We start from the raw sequence: 15372 nt of genomic DNA, 5'->3' as shown, positions 1-15372 counted from the left end.
GGCACCCAACCATTGCCCAATTCTAGTACCTTCCAGGCGAAGCTGGGGCGCTATAACCCCAACACCGCAAGAGATTGGTCAACCCGACAGTAATGCAGCGCAATATGATAGACTTCGTCTTAGGTTTAACAACCTATAAAACTAATAATGCAATATGAAACTAAAACAACATAAGCTTAATTTAGAATGGCTTTGGGACGATGGCTATTCAGGGTGGTAAACGCACTTTGGAGGTGGGTAAACGCCATTTCAGAATTTTGAGAGGTGCATAAACGGCGTTTACGTGCGTTTAGCCTCCACTACATCACTGTATATATATATATATATATATATATATATATATATATATATATATATATATATTATATATATATAACTACTGCAACGTTGGGCCACTATTGTGCATCTCTAACCTCTGCATCTCTAAATGTAACTGTAAATAATTAATTTGATGTTTTTTAAAATGAACAAATAGTCTTTATTTTCACAAAAAAGTAAAAACAGTAAGTGGGGCCAGAGGATGAAAGCCAAACATTACTGAACATTGGCACAAAGGTTAAAGGATTAGAATTTATGTAACTTAGTGGTTCTCATTCTTTAGAATTTCAGAGGTCTAAGTTGATCCCTCAACATTAATTTAACTTTGGGTCCCTGGTCCCTACACCAGGGACCCCTGGACCTGTTCCCCACAGACCCAAATCTTCTCAGCTGTTGCTGACATATGCTACTGTCTCTTCATGTGGTTCATTATGTTTGGCACATTGTGTGGGTCAGTTCTTATATCATAAGAAGTTAATAATGTAAATGCTGAATGCCCTAAAACCGGTTGACAACAACACAAAGGCTCCTAACCCTACAGTTTTGCACATATCATGTAAGACTTGATTTCTCCATTTTTTTTTGCAAAAAACTCTCCAGAAAGTGCCATTTAATGTTTATTTTCAATTTTTTTTCCTGGGGGGCATACCCCCAGACCCCCTAGGGAGTCCCCCATCCACCCCACATACCTAATCCCAATTTAAACCCTAAAGGATAAAAGACCAAAAGAAATTGCTTTGTACGCGGCAAAATATGGGTTGGCCCCCCCCAATCTCACTCCAAGTTTTTGGAAAGTTGGCAGCCCTGTTACACTAGTGTAACAACGACGCAAATGTTGGGCTATGTGTTGTAAATGCAAGTAAATGCTAATGCCCAAACTTACCAGTCTGAAGAGTCATTTCCAATCTACTGGCAAGTGGCTCCTCTACATCAGATCTTTCCTCAGATTCTCAGTCAAATAGATACGGTAACCATGCTATCTCCACCTTGGATGTTTTAGTCATGTTTGTGTGCCGCAGCAAAAGCTCATTGCACAACAACCAATCAGCGCGCATCTAGTTTAAATATTCATGAGCAGACCATATAAGGCAGAACATCTCCGTTTCAACACAGGGCTTTAGCAGGGTGGTGTGAGGGCCAAAAGGAACACAGCAAAAGCAACATTTTCAGCCCAACAAATGTTACATACCCTATCAGGAGACCTCAAGGAACAGCGTGATTACTCTATACACCATCATCTATCACCCTTTAAATAACAAAAATAAATACAATAAAATATACACTGTCAGAAATAGGGGTACAGTAGGGGTCCATTTCTGTCCCCCAAGGTACAATCTATACTTAGGTACCCCATAGGGCTCATTGTTGGACCTCAAGGAGCATATATGTACTTTTTTGAGGGTCAAAAAGGAACATATATGTCCCAAGCATTAAAGGTACATATATGTACCGTTTATTTTAAAGGTTAGGTACAAATATCCAGAGACAGCCTCTGCCAAGCCAAATTTGTTGTAAAAGTTGTTTAAAATTTTAATTATACCTTAATTAGGGCATTATATTGATTATGTAAATGAAAAACAACATATACAAACCCACAAATGGCTGATTCTCACTGTACAGTGGGTTTCTCAGAAACTTTTTGCATTGCATAGCCTACATTATCCTAAATTACTGGGAGCGGGACTGCCAGCTCACTACTTTTGATTGGTGGAAAGATGTGTCAAATATGTAGAGCCGCCCTGATTGGCTGCTTGATCTCAACTTAAAACACAAGGGTACAAATATGTACACTATCCAAGGTACAAAACTGTACCCTTTGAGGTACAGTCCCAGTGACAGCCATTGTACCCCTAAAGGTACAATTATGTACTTCATTTTTCTGAGAGTGTATATCTCATTCATCACCGTAATATTAATTTCAAGGAAACATCTAATACATTTCTGGTCTTTCTCCTTAGATGAAGAACACTGAACATTCTTTTTTTTTTAAGATTTTCAAAACTTTCCACATGATTTGTTAATGTATATTGTTTTTTATTTGTAGTGGCTCAGATGAGGGGTTTAAAAAGAAATTATGAATGGAAGTGGGAGTTATTTTTTCGTTTTGTCTCAAAATAAACACTTAGAGTAACCCAATTTGGCTTCTACCTGTTCTGTACGTAGTTGGTAGCCCCATTGTGATATGTTGTCCTATCCGTGGTTGGGATCCAGATTTGGTCATCTCTGAAAACTGTATCTGGATCGGGTGATCCAATCCAATGCTGCTTTGAAAAACCGGCATAAAAGTAAGACGGTTACCTGATCCTGGATAGGAAGAATGGGATTTCCAAATCCGGATCATTTTGATCCAGATAAAATGTTTTGACAACTGGCCCTTTAAGATTAAGATTTCCCTTATTTATTTGATAGGGCTGCCTGCACTGTCCTAGACGTGTGTGTGTGTGTGTGTGTGTGTGTGTGTGTGTGTGTGAACCAGAAACATGCACTTGCTAACGACTTAGCTCTGTCAAGCCCCCAACAGCCTTTTCCATCCCTCTGCTAGAGCATTTAGTTTCAGTTACTGGAGTGTCAGGTTTCTGTTGAGGGTAGTTGCAGCTTCCTGCGCTGAAGAAACAAAACTTACACACAGAAGTACAATCCCTGACAAAAGTATTGTCGCTTGTGTGCAAATTGACCTGAAGTGCCGCTGAAATATATTTCTAATCAAGATTTATTTACAAGAAATGGCTCATTTTAATCCCAACATCTTTTGTAATAATGTTTCAGTGCAAAAAGAAACTGTCAAAAAGTATTCTAATATTTACAGCTTGGTAAAGCCCATTGAGTCAATTTTTGCAAAGACATAAGTGTTGTCGCCTTGTCATATGAGCTTCACCTGTGACTAATAATGGATCAATCAGGTCTCAGGAGTGTATAAAAACAACCCCAGTACACTAGACCTTCACATCAACTGCAACTAGACCTCTGCAAACATGCCTAAAATTCACCCTGAGACCATAGTTTTGATTATTAAGAAGCTGAAGACCAGATCCACTGCTGATGTGGCAGACATGTGTCTCAGCGTCAAGGACAGAGGATTAAAAAAAAACATTTGAAGACCCTGGAGACGTTTTTGACAAGCCCAGGTCAGTCAGACCCCGGAAGACAACTGCTCGAGAGGACCGTTTGTTGGCTCAAAAATCCAAGGCCAGCCCATTTTCCACTGCAGCAGAGCTCCATAAGACTGGTCCCCTGAAGTCCCTGTGTCACCAAACGGTTTTGCGGATCTGTCTCGAAATGGCCTCCATGGTCGAATCGTGCCCAGAAGCCAGCACTAAACAAAAGACAATTGAAAAACCGTGTGGCATGTGCCAAGGCCCACAGCCTGCTAAAAGGATGGACGCTGGAGAAGTGGAAGAAAGTGGTTTTTACAGTGAATCTTCTGTTGAATTACACCACAGTCGCCGCAAATATTGCAGAGACCTACTGGAGCCCGCATGGATCCAAGATTCACCCAGAAAACAGTGAAGTTTGGTGGCGGAAAAATCATGGTGTGGGGTTACATCCAGTATGGGGTGTGTGAGAGATCTGCAGGGTGGAAGGGAACATCAATATTCTCAAATACCAAGAAATCTAGCTACCTCTTATATTCCCACCATAAAAGGCCAAATTCTGCAGCAGGATGTTGCTCCATCGCATACTTCCATCTCCACTTCAAAGTTCCTCAAGGCGAAGAAGATCAAGATGCTCCAGGATTGGCCGCCCAGTCACCAGACATGAACATCATGGAGCATATGTGGGGTAGGATGAAAGAGGAAGCATGGAAGACCAAACCAAAGAATATTGATGAACTCTGGGAGCATGCAAGACTGCTTTCCTAGCTATTCCTGATGATTCATCATACATTGATATCCTTGCCAAACCGCATGGATGCAGTCCTTCAAGCTCATGGAATCATACAGACATTCATTTTGAATCTCACAGCACCACTATTTAATTTGCTGACATATTTTAGTATTTATGGTAAATTTGTTCAATTTATCTATAGGCGACAAGACTTTTGTCTTGCCAAAATTTGACCTTTCTGTCTTGTTTAGATGATAAATCTTTTTTCAGTGAAACTAATTTATTTCAGTGCATTGAACATCATTTGGGAGGGTTTTAGCTTTTCATATGAGCTATTTCTTACACCAATTGATTAATTAAAAGTCAGGTTAATAGCAGGTGTTTCTACAAAATAGATAAGCGACAAGACTTTTGTCAGGGACTGTCGGTCAGTTTTGCAGAGGTCAGTTTAAAATCCTGTCTTTGAGGCAAACATTTCAGTTACTTTAGTTCATTTGAATGTGAAATTTAACAACGACATATGATTACACACCTTCTTCTTAGTTCTTGGTGAACCATGTCAAGTATCACCGTGGCCTTTATACAAACAGAAATGTTTTCAGTGACTGCTGTGTATACTGTTGTTTAACACACTCTACAGAGCCCTGTTTGGAGCATCACTTTCCCAGTTTAGGCATCACCACTTCCAACATAGAAGTTTAGTAGATGTTTGCACACAGTTAGACAATGGACATGTCCAAAGGTGGGTTCTACTTCCAGCCTGGTTCTTGTTTGATTACTCATAATTGCAGTTTCCATTAAATTATGGAATTGAATTGATATCTGTAAAATCATTTCATTATTGTATAAAGTATCGTAATAAAATAAAAGTAATAGTACCAGGTGTTTTGCATGAATGAAGGCTGTATGAATATGAATGTGGGGCCTTGTATAATTCATTCCCTGGTTGCTTCTGGCCTAAACACGTTTTGTAGCACCAGATACACAACCACAATTACTCTGAATGTTTGTTTCCAAGGAAGAGGGCGATATGATGGCGGCACTTGATGCCAACTTTGACTTGTAAGGAAGCAAAGCTCAGGGATGAATGTGGTTGAGCCGTTACATGGGACGTGCATGTTTGTTGCTAGATTTCCAGGCATACCATCTATCACATATGGATGCCTCACAAGGTCAGTTGTAGTTGCAGAATACTTTATTGGGCCTCAGAAATCCGAGTCCATTAAATGTTAGATCCGACTCATAGACACTATTATTCCAAGAACAGTTGTAAGGAAGTGAAGATTAAGAGCCTACTTTCAAATACACTAAATAATGGATTTCTTTGCATGTCTGTTTATTAACTTTGCTTTAGATGGGCAGGGCATTGCTATCAGACTGTCCAATCAGCTAGTGAACTGCAACAAGATCGGTAATAAAGGAATACAACAGCATTCACAGCAACCGCTGTGAGCATCTTTCCTGCATCAATCAATGTTCAGGAAATGTGATCTCTCGTGGCTTGTCTGCTAACTAACCACCTGGCAACAACATGCCAACATTTTAAATAACACCTGCGACCTTTGGTTGCCTGGTAACATGGCATAGCCTTCTGTTTTCTTTTGTCCTGTTCCAGATTGATGAAGATGAAGTTTTGAAGAGTGCAACCATACATGTGTACTGACTCTACAATATAGCTTTCCCGCAAAAAGTTGTAGCCATGTTTCAGCCATTTTCATAACAGTTATTCACATCACACTTGATAAATTATTATTACTGTAACAAGAAAATTACTTATTGTACACTATACAATATATTTAGTAGATGCATATTTCATTAAAACAAGTACATTACTTATCCTATAATGTACACAATATTTAGAAGATGGATCTTTTTATGACCTCATTTACAACCCTATTTTGTATACCGGTAGAACTACAACTGTGGTGCTGATTTTTATGAAGCTGAAATGTATGTATATTATTCTAATTAATGTTATTTTTTCCTAGAATTTGAATGACTAAATCAAGAGAAAACTGACAAGTCTAAGGGAATGGCAACACATTGTATCAGATTTTAAATATTTAATTATTAAATTAGTGTGTTTTTACAATATTTTATCCACATTTGTTAGGGCCCCTAGACTATAATCCCATGCTAGCTGAGGGCAAGAGCTCTTTATAACATTTCCCATGTATGTAGACCCTTTTGTTGCTTCATTACACAAGCTATCCCAGGCCTCGTTTCAGAAAGTACTTTTAAGGCCCAATACTTGAAATGAAGCTTTTTGTTTGTTAGTTTTAGCTTTTTTAAGTGGAAATAGTGACCAAAATGTGTCAACTTCAGAGATTACAATTCTGATGACAATCTAGGTCACTACTACAGGCTTGAAGAAAGCCCTAAAGTGCTTGAGTTAGGGCTAAAAATACCAACCCGTTCTCTTTCACAGGTTGTCAGTACTGAGGCATGCATAGGCTACTAGTTACACAACCATGGAGATTTTTTTGTGTCTTTCTGATTTTTTGGCAATTAAATGTCAGCATGACATGTCAGTTCAATCCAAAGACAATGCAAGCATACATGTAAGGATACGTGTAATATTTATTTAATCTGTGAAAATGAATAAGTCCAGCTATTTCACAGCCTTAACACATGACTTCAGTGTTATCCCAAAACAAATATTTGCAGTTTCTTTACCACAACCATAGGTTTACCATTACAGTTTTAAGTCTTAAACTATGACAGTTTTTACATGTTTTCACCACTGCGCTGACATAAACCATCCATCAATATCCTTTTTGCTAAATACCTACCAATAAAAATCCAACACAAACATTTAAGCAATCTGATCAGTAAAACTGTGTGAAAAATAAGTTATGTTGTTGTTGTTTACATTGCCACAATTTTATTCAGAAATAAACACAATTCTGCACAATTAGACTTTGTTCTCAATGAGGTTTTAATTATTACATTGTATCATGTTTGAATTAAATTGGGAACCTCATACTGCATATCTATTGTATCGTGAGATAAGCAGATGTCCCATTCCTATTGAATAGGAAATTGTGACTCCTTACCGTCAAGAAATTTAAAATGGTGCATGTAAGTTATGAGTTATGCTAAGTAATGCAATAACGTTTAGTAAACTCAGTCAAACCTTAGCAAAACCCCACAAAACAGGTTGTAGACCATGTGTAATCATGTGGAGATGTCTCAGTCCATCCCAATTGAGCATAGAGTTAAAGAAATGGACAAATCGACACCCTTATACTTCGAAGTGAAGTCTATAGAGCTCAACAGTTCCGCCCCTCCTCAGAGAGACCTTGGATTCCAGAAGTAAATTTCCCATTCATTTATCCCATTGACTGGAGCCTTTTATATATTGTTGTGTTTCTTTAGAAATAAACAATCGACAAATAGAGTTTTTAAACAGTTTAGATGTAAAGATATGTTAAGTTAAAAGGAATGGCTGTCAATAGAATGCTAATGACGGGTAATGGCTTGGCAGCAACAAAATGGCTCCACAACAGGTACACTTTGCCCTTTGCGGAGGCTGGTTTACCCCCTTGCAATTGAGTGGACTTTTTTATTACCCAAAAAGTAATTAAACAATGGTCAAGGTGCTTATTACATAACTTAAATAACATTACATTTACTACTAATTATTAATCTAAAAATTAACAGAATAATTACAATAAATATAACGTTATTTTAAAGATCAGAGTTAATCTTGAATATAACTATACATGTAATGTAAATCCAAAGCATAAACCTGCCACTTAATTATCTTTTTTTCAAACGTGTGTTTAGCGGAAGTAAGTATGTTCAAGTTCCGGTCCGTCACACAAAAGAGTCCCTTTATTAAATGAATAAGGCGTGCAAACTCTGTTTGGCTGTGCACTTCTCTTTTTCTAAATGTCCTTCCAATTCTTGTTTGAATGTAACAGTGAAACATCAGCAACATAGCCGAAACGATTGGAAAGACCGTATTAGTTGTTTAGAACTTCAGCAGTAAGAAACTCAAATTCAGTCGTCTATAATTCGGTAAATTAACTTCTTTACCAAGGTAACCAAAATGACGGCGAGAGACGTGACCAGTGACGGAAGTTAACCATTACCTTAATAACTTCAAAGTTAGCGTTAAGCGCCAAAGTTAGCTAGTCAGTACTAGCTAACTTTGTAGCAAGATTTAACGTGTTAGTTAGCTGGCTTTGTTTTGTCTGGCTTTACAAACGGCAACTGGCTAGCTAAACATATTTAAATTTTGTTGTAGGCCTATGTTAATTCAAGTCCCGTTAGCTTCCACACAAAGTTGAGAAGCTGTTGGGCTTCAATTCCGGATGTAGCTATATAGTTATGCTTTGTTTCTTTTGTGCCGCACAAATACACTTTAAGTTTATCGGCTTTCAACGCAGAAAGCATTATAACAACTGCTGGTTTGCAAAACATATATATAATCCATTAAAGACTGGGGTCAAAGGACTAGCTACAACACATGACTTATTTTAATGGTTTTAGTCTCATTTGTGTGCAGTAAAGGTTCAACAAATCTGCGTGTTGTTAATGCCAAATCTGTAATAGACTACTTTTTAAGGAAGCGCTGAATTAAATGTTGTATTGTGCAATACGTTACAGTAAAATAATTATTTAATGCATTGAGCAAAAAGCCTACACTTTCCAATATGTACCTTATTGGCGCAGTTTAGGCGCATTATCCACTGTTGGCGCACGCATTTAACTTTCTGTTTAAATATTTATGTATAATTTTTATATGAGTCGCAGTGTGATTGGATGGTGCATTTTAGTTTTTAAAAAAACATGTTAGGCCTATTTCTTGTTAGGCTGTCAGGTGGAAATAAATTCATATGGTTTTGTATTTCTAGTGTACATCGCCATATTTCTCAATTGTTATTATATCTTCGTATCCCACTAATGTGCCCGTCACATAGTTTAGCTGCAAACAGTCAAACTAAATGGAGCCTCTTGAGGCACAAGTGCGTATGAAGCTTCTGTCGTTGTCGGTCACGTAGGGTTCTGTATTGGCCACAAGCTCCGACATGTATTGAAACACTGCGCTTTACAGGAGTGAAACACGTTTTGTTATCATTAGCTGATCTCGAATGTGTCAGAAAATAAGCCTGTAACCATAGTGAAGGGTGTAATTGACAAAACAAACGGAAATTTACAAGAAACTGGAGCACTGAAAACTCTTTTTGGGGCAGGTGCACTAAACCATTGTTGGTCTAGCTCTTGTTCTTGTTGGAAGGGACGATACAACTTTTGTCAGAAACTGGTGTATCAGAGAAGGAAAGGCACGTTAACCTCTGCTAAACATGGGGAATATTTGATCCTGGCAGCCTAACCCTTTTCCACACATAATGACTGGATGCTTAACGGTATCGACAGAATTTGTCTGGTGAATTCAATGCTAGAAATTTGTATGTAAAATTAAAATCTTTATTTATTTAAAAATCTAGTTTTTAATTACAATAGCAATACAGCATACAAGCTGCACATGCCTTCAGTAGGAAGTACAGTATACTAAAATCTGATGGTGTTGTATTCTCTCTTCAAGTTTCAGTACTGCCTGGGGGAAAACCCTTGCTTGTGGATAAGGACACACCTGAAGAACACTCTTCTAATCTTCCAGAATACCGTACTGGTGAGTAAATTCACTTCAACTTTCTTATGCAACAACTATGTTGACACATTTTAATTCTTTTCATATTTAATGACCTAAGCACTGACTTAACTGTGCTTATATCCATTCATTTTTTAAAGAATAATGTTGTTGTATTTTTAGTATGATGTGAACAAGGGTAATTTTGATTATGTTGGAGTTGAGGTTGTTGATGCTATAACTGTGAACAGGTAATCATTGCTGTAGCTTTGGCGGAATTGCTGAACTTCTCATTTCCTCTTAAAGGGGAACTCCATAGATTGTACATATCAAAGTCTGTTTAGAAGTATTTAGTAGTACTACTTTATATTTGAAACAATATATATATAAAACCTTTTGATAAACTGCCTCAAGTGATGTCAGTTGAGTCATCATTGGTTGGAGCTGAAGAAAACAAGTTAAATAAATAATGAAAAGGAAAACAATCTTGGGGAGTGTGGAGTTAGAAAAAAAGGGGTTATTACAGTAGTATTACATAATAGGCCTAAGGCAAATCTTGACTTCTATTTTGCTACGTTGCAATGTTGTTGCGAATGACTAAGTGGAAATATCAGAAGACATATCTGTCAATATGTGCCACTTTTCATGGTGCTGAAACAGTTTAGATCTCTCGGTTTTAGTCAATTTTGTGTGGTTGTTGACGGTCTTACTGCCTTAATTGTCCATGTGGCTTTTACATTTTTGGCCACACATATTTCCAAAGATGTGTTGAGGACATGAATTATTAATCGTAACATATCTTCTGTCACCTAGCATTCTATAACTGCCTGGGATCCTGACTGGAGACGACATGGTAAAAAAGGTCATGTAGTCTTGTAGGACAAGCCCTCCCGTGCCACATGTTGTATCTGTCCATGGTACTGAAAGAACTAGCGCAACTGGAAACTTATTTATCTCTTGTACCCATATTTTTCTACTACTACTACTACTACTACTACTACTACTACTACTACTTAGTAGTGAATATTTTGTAAAACAATAAAAGAGCTTCAAATGAGCTATACCTAATTAGCATAGCCTACATGTGCAGCATTTCATTTAAAATGTCTTCCTGATGAGTTACAACAATTAATGAATATTTGTAACAAGCAATATTTTAACACATTTGTGAGTTTTTATTTTGTATTTATTTATTTATTTTCTCAGGGACATGACTGTAAATGTGCCATATTTTGCCAGGAGGCTAGTTTTCACCTGTAGTCCCTGGCCAGGTGTGAAATTGGTAAAAAAAAAACATGTTCAAATCAGTTTCAGTACAAGTACTGTAGATTAGATGGGAGGTCATAAAGGTAATAAAGCTATCAACACGCTATTGCCACTTACATGCTGTGTACTGGCATTATTTTATATTGATATAGTCTGTCTTAAGGAATGGCTGATGTTTATCCATGGTGCTGAAAGAGCATTTATATTATGTTATACTCGTGCAAATCGATTTTTTACGTTTTAAGTTTAATTTTGTATTTATGATTTGTCGGAATCAAATACTGGTTGACCAATAAAATAATAAGAGTATATATTTAATAAAGTGGTATCTAATCTGCTGCTTTAAAAAAAATCTTTGAACAGTATACATTACATTGTGGAGTTTATGTTATGTGGAACACAGTTCGGGTCAGTGGGTGAAGATAAGGCTTTGTCGAGAATATTGCATGCAGGTGCAAGAAGTAAAAAGAGACTCATGGTGTCGCTGTAGACTTGCACACAAGGAGCACAGACATCTCCACCCACTGTTACTGCGTTATCAGTTGTAATTTCTCAGTACAATCGCTTTATCCCCGACTGTTTTTCATCGCCTTCGCTGTGGTAAAATTTTGAATCACCAACTGTTTTGGAATTAGATTATTTGTGCGTAGGCCTACAGTAATTTGCACAACTCATGGACGTGCTTTTTCCAAGGATGGGAGACAAAGGATTTTCATCGCTTCGTCTGTCTTCTGCTTCTTTCCTTTATTGTAACGCTGCACCTCGTTAATGGAGACCTGAGTTATTCTATTCCAGAGGAGATGAAACGCACTCTGTTATTGGAAATCTAGCCAAAGATCGGTCTTTGTGAGACCTTATCTTCCCGAAAGGCCCGTGTTGATTTGGAGGGGACTCGTAAACGGTACTGTGATATTAATCTGAGGACTGGAGATTTGGTCACATCGGAAGAATGGACAGAGAAAGCCTTTGTGGCAAGAAACCCTCGTGTGTTGTGAAAGTAGATCTAGTGTTAGAAAATCCTCTGGAGCTTCATCGACTAAGTCTTCATATTCAAGATGTAAACGACAACTCGCCAAAATTCAGAGATAATCTGATTGAAATGGAAATAAGTGAGTCAGCTGAAAAGGGTAACCGCTTCTCTATCGAGGAGGCCCATGACGCAGATATAGGTCAAAATGGTGTTCAAAGGTACAGCCTACAAAAGAACGACAACTTTATTCTCGCTGTTGACAGCAACAAGGTAGAACTCGTACTAGATAACAAACTGGATCGAGAAAAGCAAAGTGAGATTAATTTGCTTCTCACAGCTTTAGATGGAGGCTCCCCTCAGAGATCAGGTACTGTAGTCATACACGTCACTGTACTGGATGCTAATGATAACGCCCCAGTGTTTAGCCAGGCCGTTTATAAAGCCAGTCTGCCTGAGAACTCTCCTCCAGATACAATAGTGATTAATGTTAGTGCTACTGACGCAGACGAAGGAGTGAATGGAGATGTGACGTATCAGTTTGGGCACATATCTGATGACGATGCAAATGTATTTTCTATTGATCCTAAAACTGGAGAAATTAGAGTAACTGGAGTGATTGATTTTGAAGAAATTAGTTCTTTTGAAATGAGAGTGCAAGCTAAAGATGGTTTAGGGCTTACCTCGTATGCCAAAGTAATAATAGATGTTACTGATTTGAATGATAACGCCCCAGTTATAAACATGAAATCCCTGACTAACCCCATACCTGAGAACGTGTCACCTGGTACAGAGGTGGGCATCATTAACGTGCAGGACAGAGACTCTGAGAATAACAGACAGGTCCGTTGCTCCATTCAGCAAAACGTCCCTTTTAAGTTGGTCCCTTCTATTAAAACTATTATTCTCTGGTGACCACAGGAGAACTGGACCGTGAACTAGTGTCTGATTACAACATTACAATCACTGCCACTGACGAGGGCTCTCCACCTCTGTCCTCCTCTAAAACTGTTCAGTTATCTGTAGCAGACATCAACGACAACCCCACCTGTGTTTGAGGAACATTCGACAGCGCATATGTGACTAAAATAACAAACCTGGCTCCACTTTTAGTTCCGTTACTGCTCGAGACCCCGGAGACAAAACGGTACAGTGATTTATTCTCTGTTACCCGGTGAGGTGAACGGTGCCCCGGTGTCCTCCTATCTGTCTGTTAACGGAGACACGGGGGTGATCCACGCTGGGAGGGCGTTTGATTATGAACATTTCAGGAGTTTTAAAGTCCACTGATGGCCAGAGACAACGGTTCTCCTCCGCTCAGCAGCAACGTGACCGTCAGTGTCTCATATCGGATGTGAATGACAACTCTCCTCAGATACTGTACCCCGCCCCAGGGACACTCCTTCATGACCGAGCTGGTCCCCAAGCTGCACACGGAGGCCTCGTGTCCAAAGTGATAGCGGTGGACGCGGACTCCGGACAGAACGCCTGGCTTGCCTATCATATAGTCAAATCCACTGATCCTGGACTTTTCACTATTGGTCTCCACAGCGGAGAGATCAACACAGCGGACATTTCTGAGTCTGACAGCATGAAACAGAACCTTATTGTGTCAGTGAAAGATAACGGACAGCCCTCCCTCTCCGCCACCTGTTCCATGTATTTACTTATTTCTGATAACTTGGCTGAGGTGCCGGAACTGAAGGATATTTCTTACGATGAGAAGAACTCCAAACTGACCTCTTATCTGATCATCGCGCTGGTGTCTGTGTCCACCTTTTTTCTGACCTTCATCATCACATCCTGGTGTGAGGTTTGTCGCAGGAGAAAGCCCAGACTGTTGTTTATGGACAGTTGCCATCCCCACGCTTATCTCCTCCTAATTACGCAGATGTTGACGGCACAGGAACTTTACGCAGCGCTTACAATTATGACGCCTACCTGACAACAGGTTCTAGAACCAGTGACTTTAAGTTCGTGACGTCATACAATGACAACACACTGCCTGCACCAGACTCTGAGGAAAAGTCCATCAGACTTTGCTGATGTGTTTGGATTTTAGAGCCGTCTGTAGAGGTAGGAACCGTTCATCGTACTTCACTGCTCACAATGCATTATTGAGTGGTTTTTGAGTTCTTTTGGTCTCTGTTAGGCATCATATTAGTCTCTGCAATTTAGTATTGATTCTGTGGTGTTTTAAATCAAGTGTTTCATATTGGAGGAAACTTTGTTGTCTGGTCACTTCTAATTCATAAATTCATCAGTATTATTACATATTTTTTTCCTGGTCTCCTTCAAAACCATGGTAACCCTCACTTGTTGTATATTTTTGAAACTGTTTTTGTTCTTGTCAAGAAATAGGTGTAAATCTTCTTAAAAAGATCGTTTCAAGTCCTTTCTCTAAAGACACACTTTGTTTACGATCGTTTAAAAAATGTTTGTCCGACAATTTAATTTAGTTCGTTTTTTCGTTAAGATGCTATTTGTGGATTGTATTTTATGGGACTAATTCGGTATTTTGTTAGAACACTCACAGGAGAAGGTGTTACATTCTGACATTTGCCTGCAGAAAACCTGGCCTCGTGGAAACATTGTTACAAACATTTTTACTACAAACTAGTAATGAGTGAAGCTTTTAGTTATTTTTTGAATCTACTTTTTAAAATTTATTTAAGCATGTTGCCGTGGCTCTCGCGAGTCTTTACTTTACATTTTTCCGCTGAAAAGCTTTTTCTTTTTTTTAGTGTCCACAAGAGATGGAAACGTTGATGGGGTTAACGGTTTAGCTAACGGTTTAGGTGTATGATAAGTTGGGGTTTAATTTTATGAAATTGTATCTTACACACATGATCACAGTCCAAAAACTCTGTCCAAGAAAACATTTGTTCCGTTCCTTGTACCATCAGCCCTGCCAAACCTCAAGTGATTTTCCGTTGTGCTGAAACGCTTCTCAGGCGCTCAGACACAACCACTGGAGATGTCGTTTTCTCCTCAACCATGATGATGCCTGACTGTTATGATAATGCTAATGATAATGGCAATAACAAATAAATTGTATGCAATGCAATTTCAGGTTATTGGTATTTGGCTTGATTTCCTGTGCTCATGTCTTGATTTGGAGCGCCAGTTAGTTTAATGCCACAAAAACGTTATTGTTTTTTGAATGTCTAATGCAATACAAGTTTTTTCTGAATTTCTCTTGGAAGTTAAGTCAGAGAGATTCTTTATAACTGCTTTCATTTAAGCGAGTAATATCACATTATTGTGGTTTGAGATTCCGTAGGATATTTTTTACTTATACTATGTGAAGATATAAAAATGACTTATGGTGTCGCTGTTGCTGGCAGATAACAGACTCTCACCACTCAACCCCTACTACATAGATATCTGCTGCAGA

At 38.5% G+C, this 15372-nt stretch overlaps 1 pseudogene; it reads left to right on the top strand.

Moving 5' to 3' along the window:
* The first annotated feature begins 200 nt into the window (after positions 1-200).
* On the top strand, positions 201-14037 carry LOC116697344 (protocadherin gamma-A4-like; annotated as a pseudogene).
* The last annotated feature ends 1335 nt before the right edge of the window (positions 14038-15372 follow it).

The sequence above is a fragment of the Etheostoma spectabile genome, chromosome 10 (genome assembly GCF_008692095.1).
Source record: "Etheostoma spectabile isolate EspeVRDwgs_2016 chromosome 10, UIUC_Espe_1.0, whole genome shotgun sequence".
Classification (NCBI taxonomy): Eukaryota; Metazoa; Chordata; class Actinopteri; order Perciformes; family Percidae; genus Etheostoma; species Etheostoma spectabile.
This window is presented reverse-complemented; position numbering and strand designations above follow the sequence as displayed.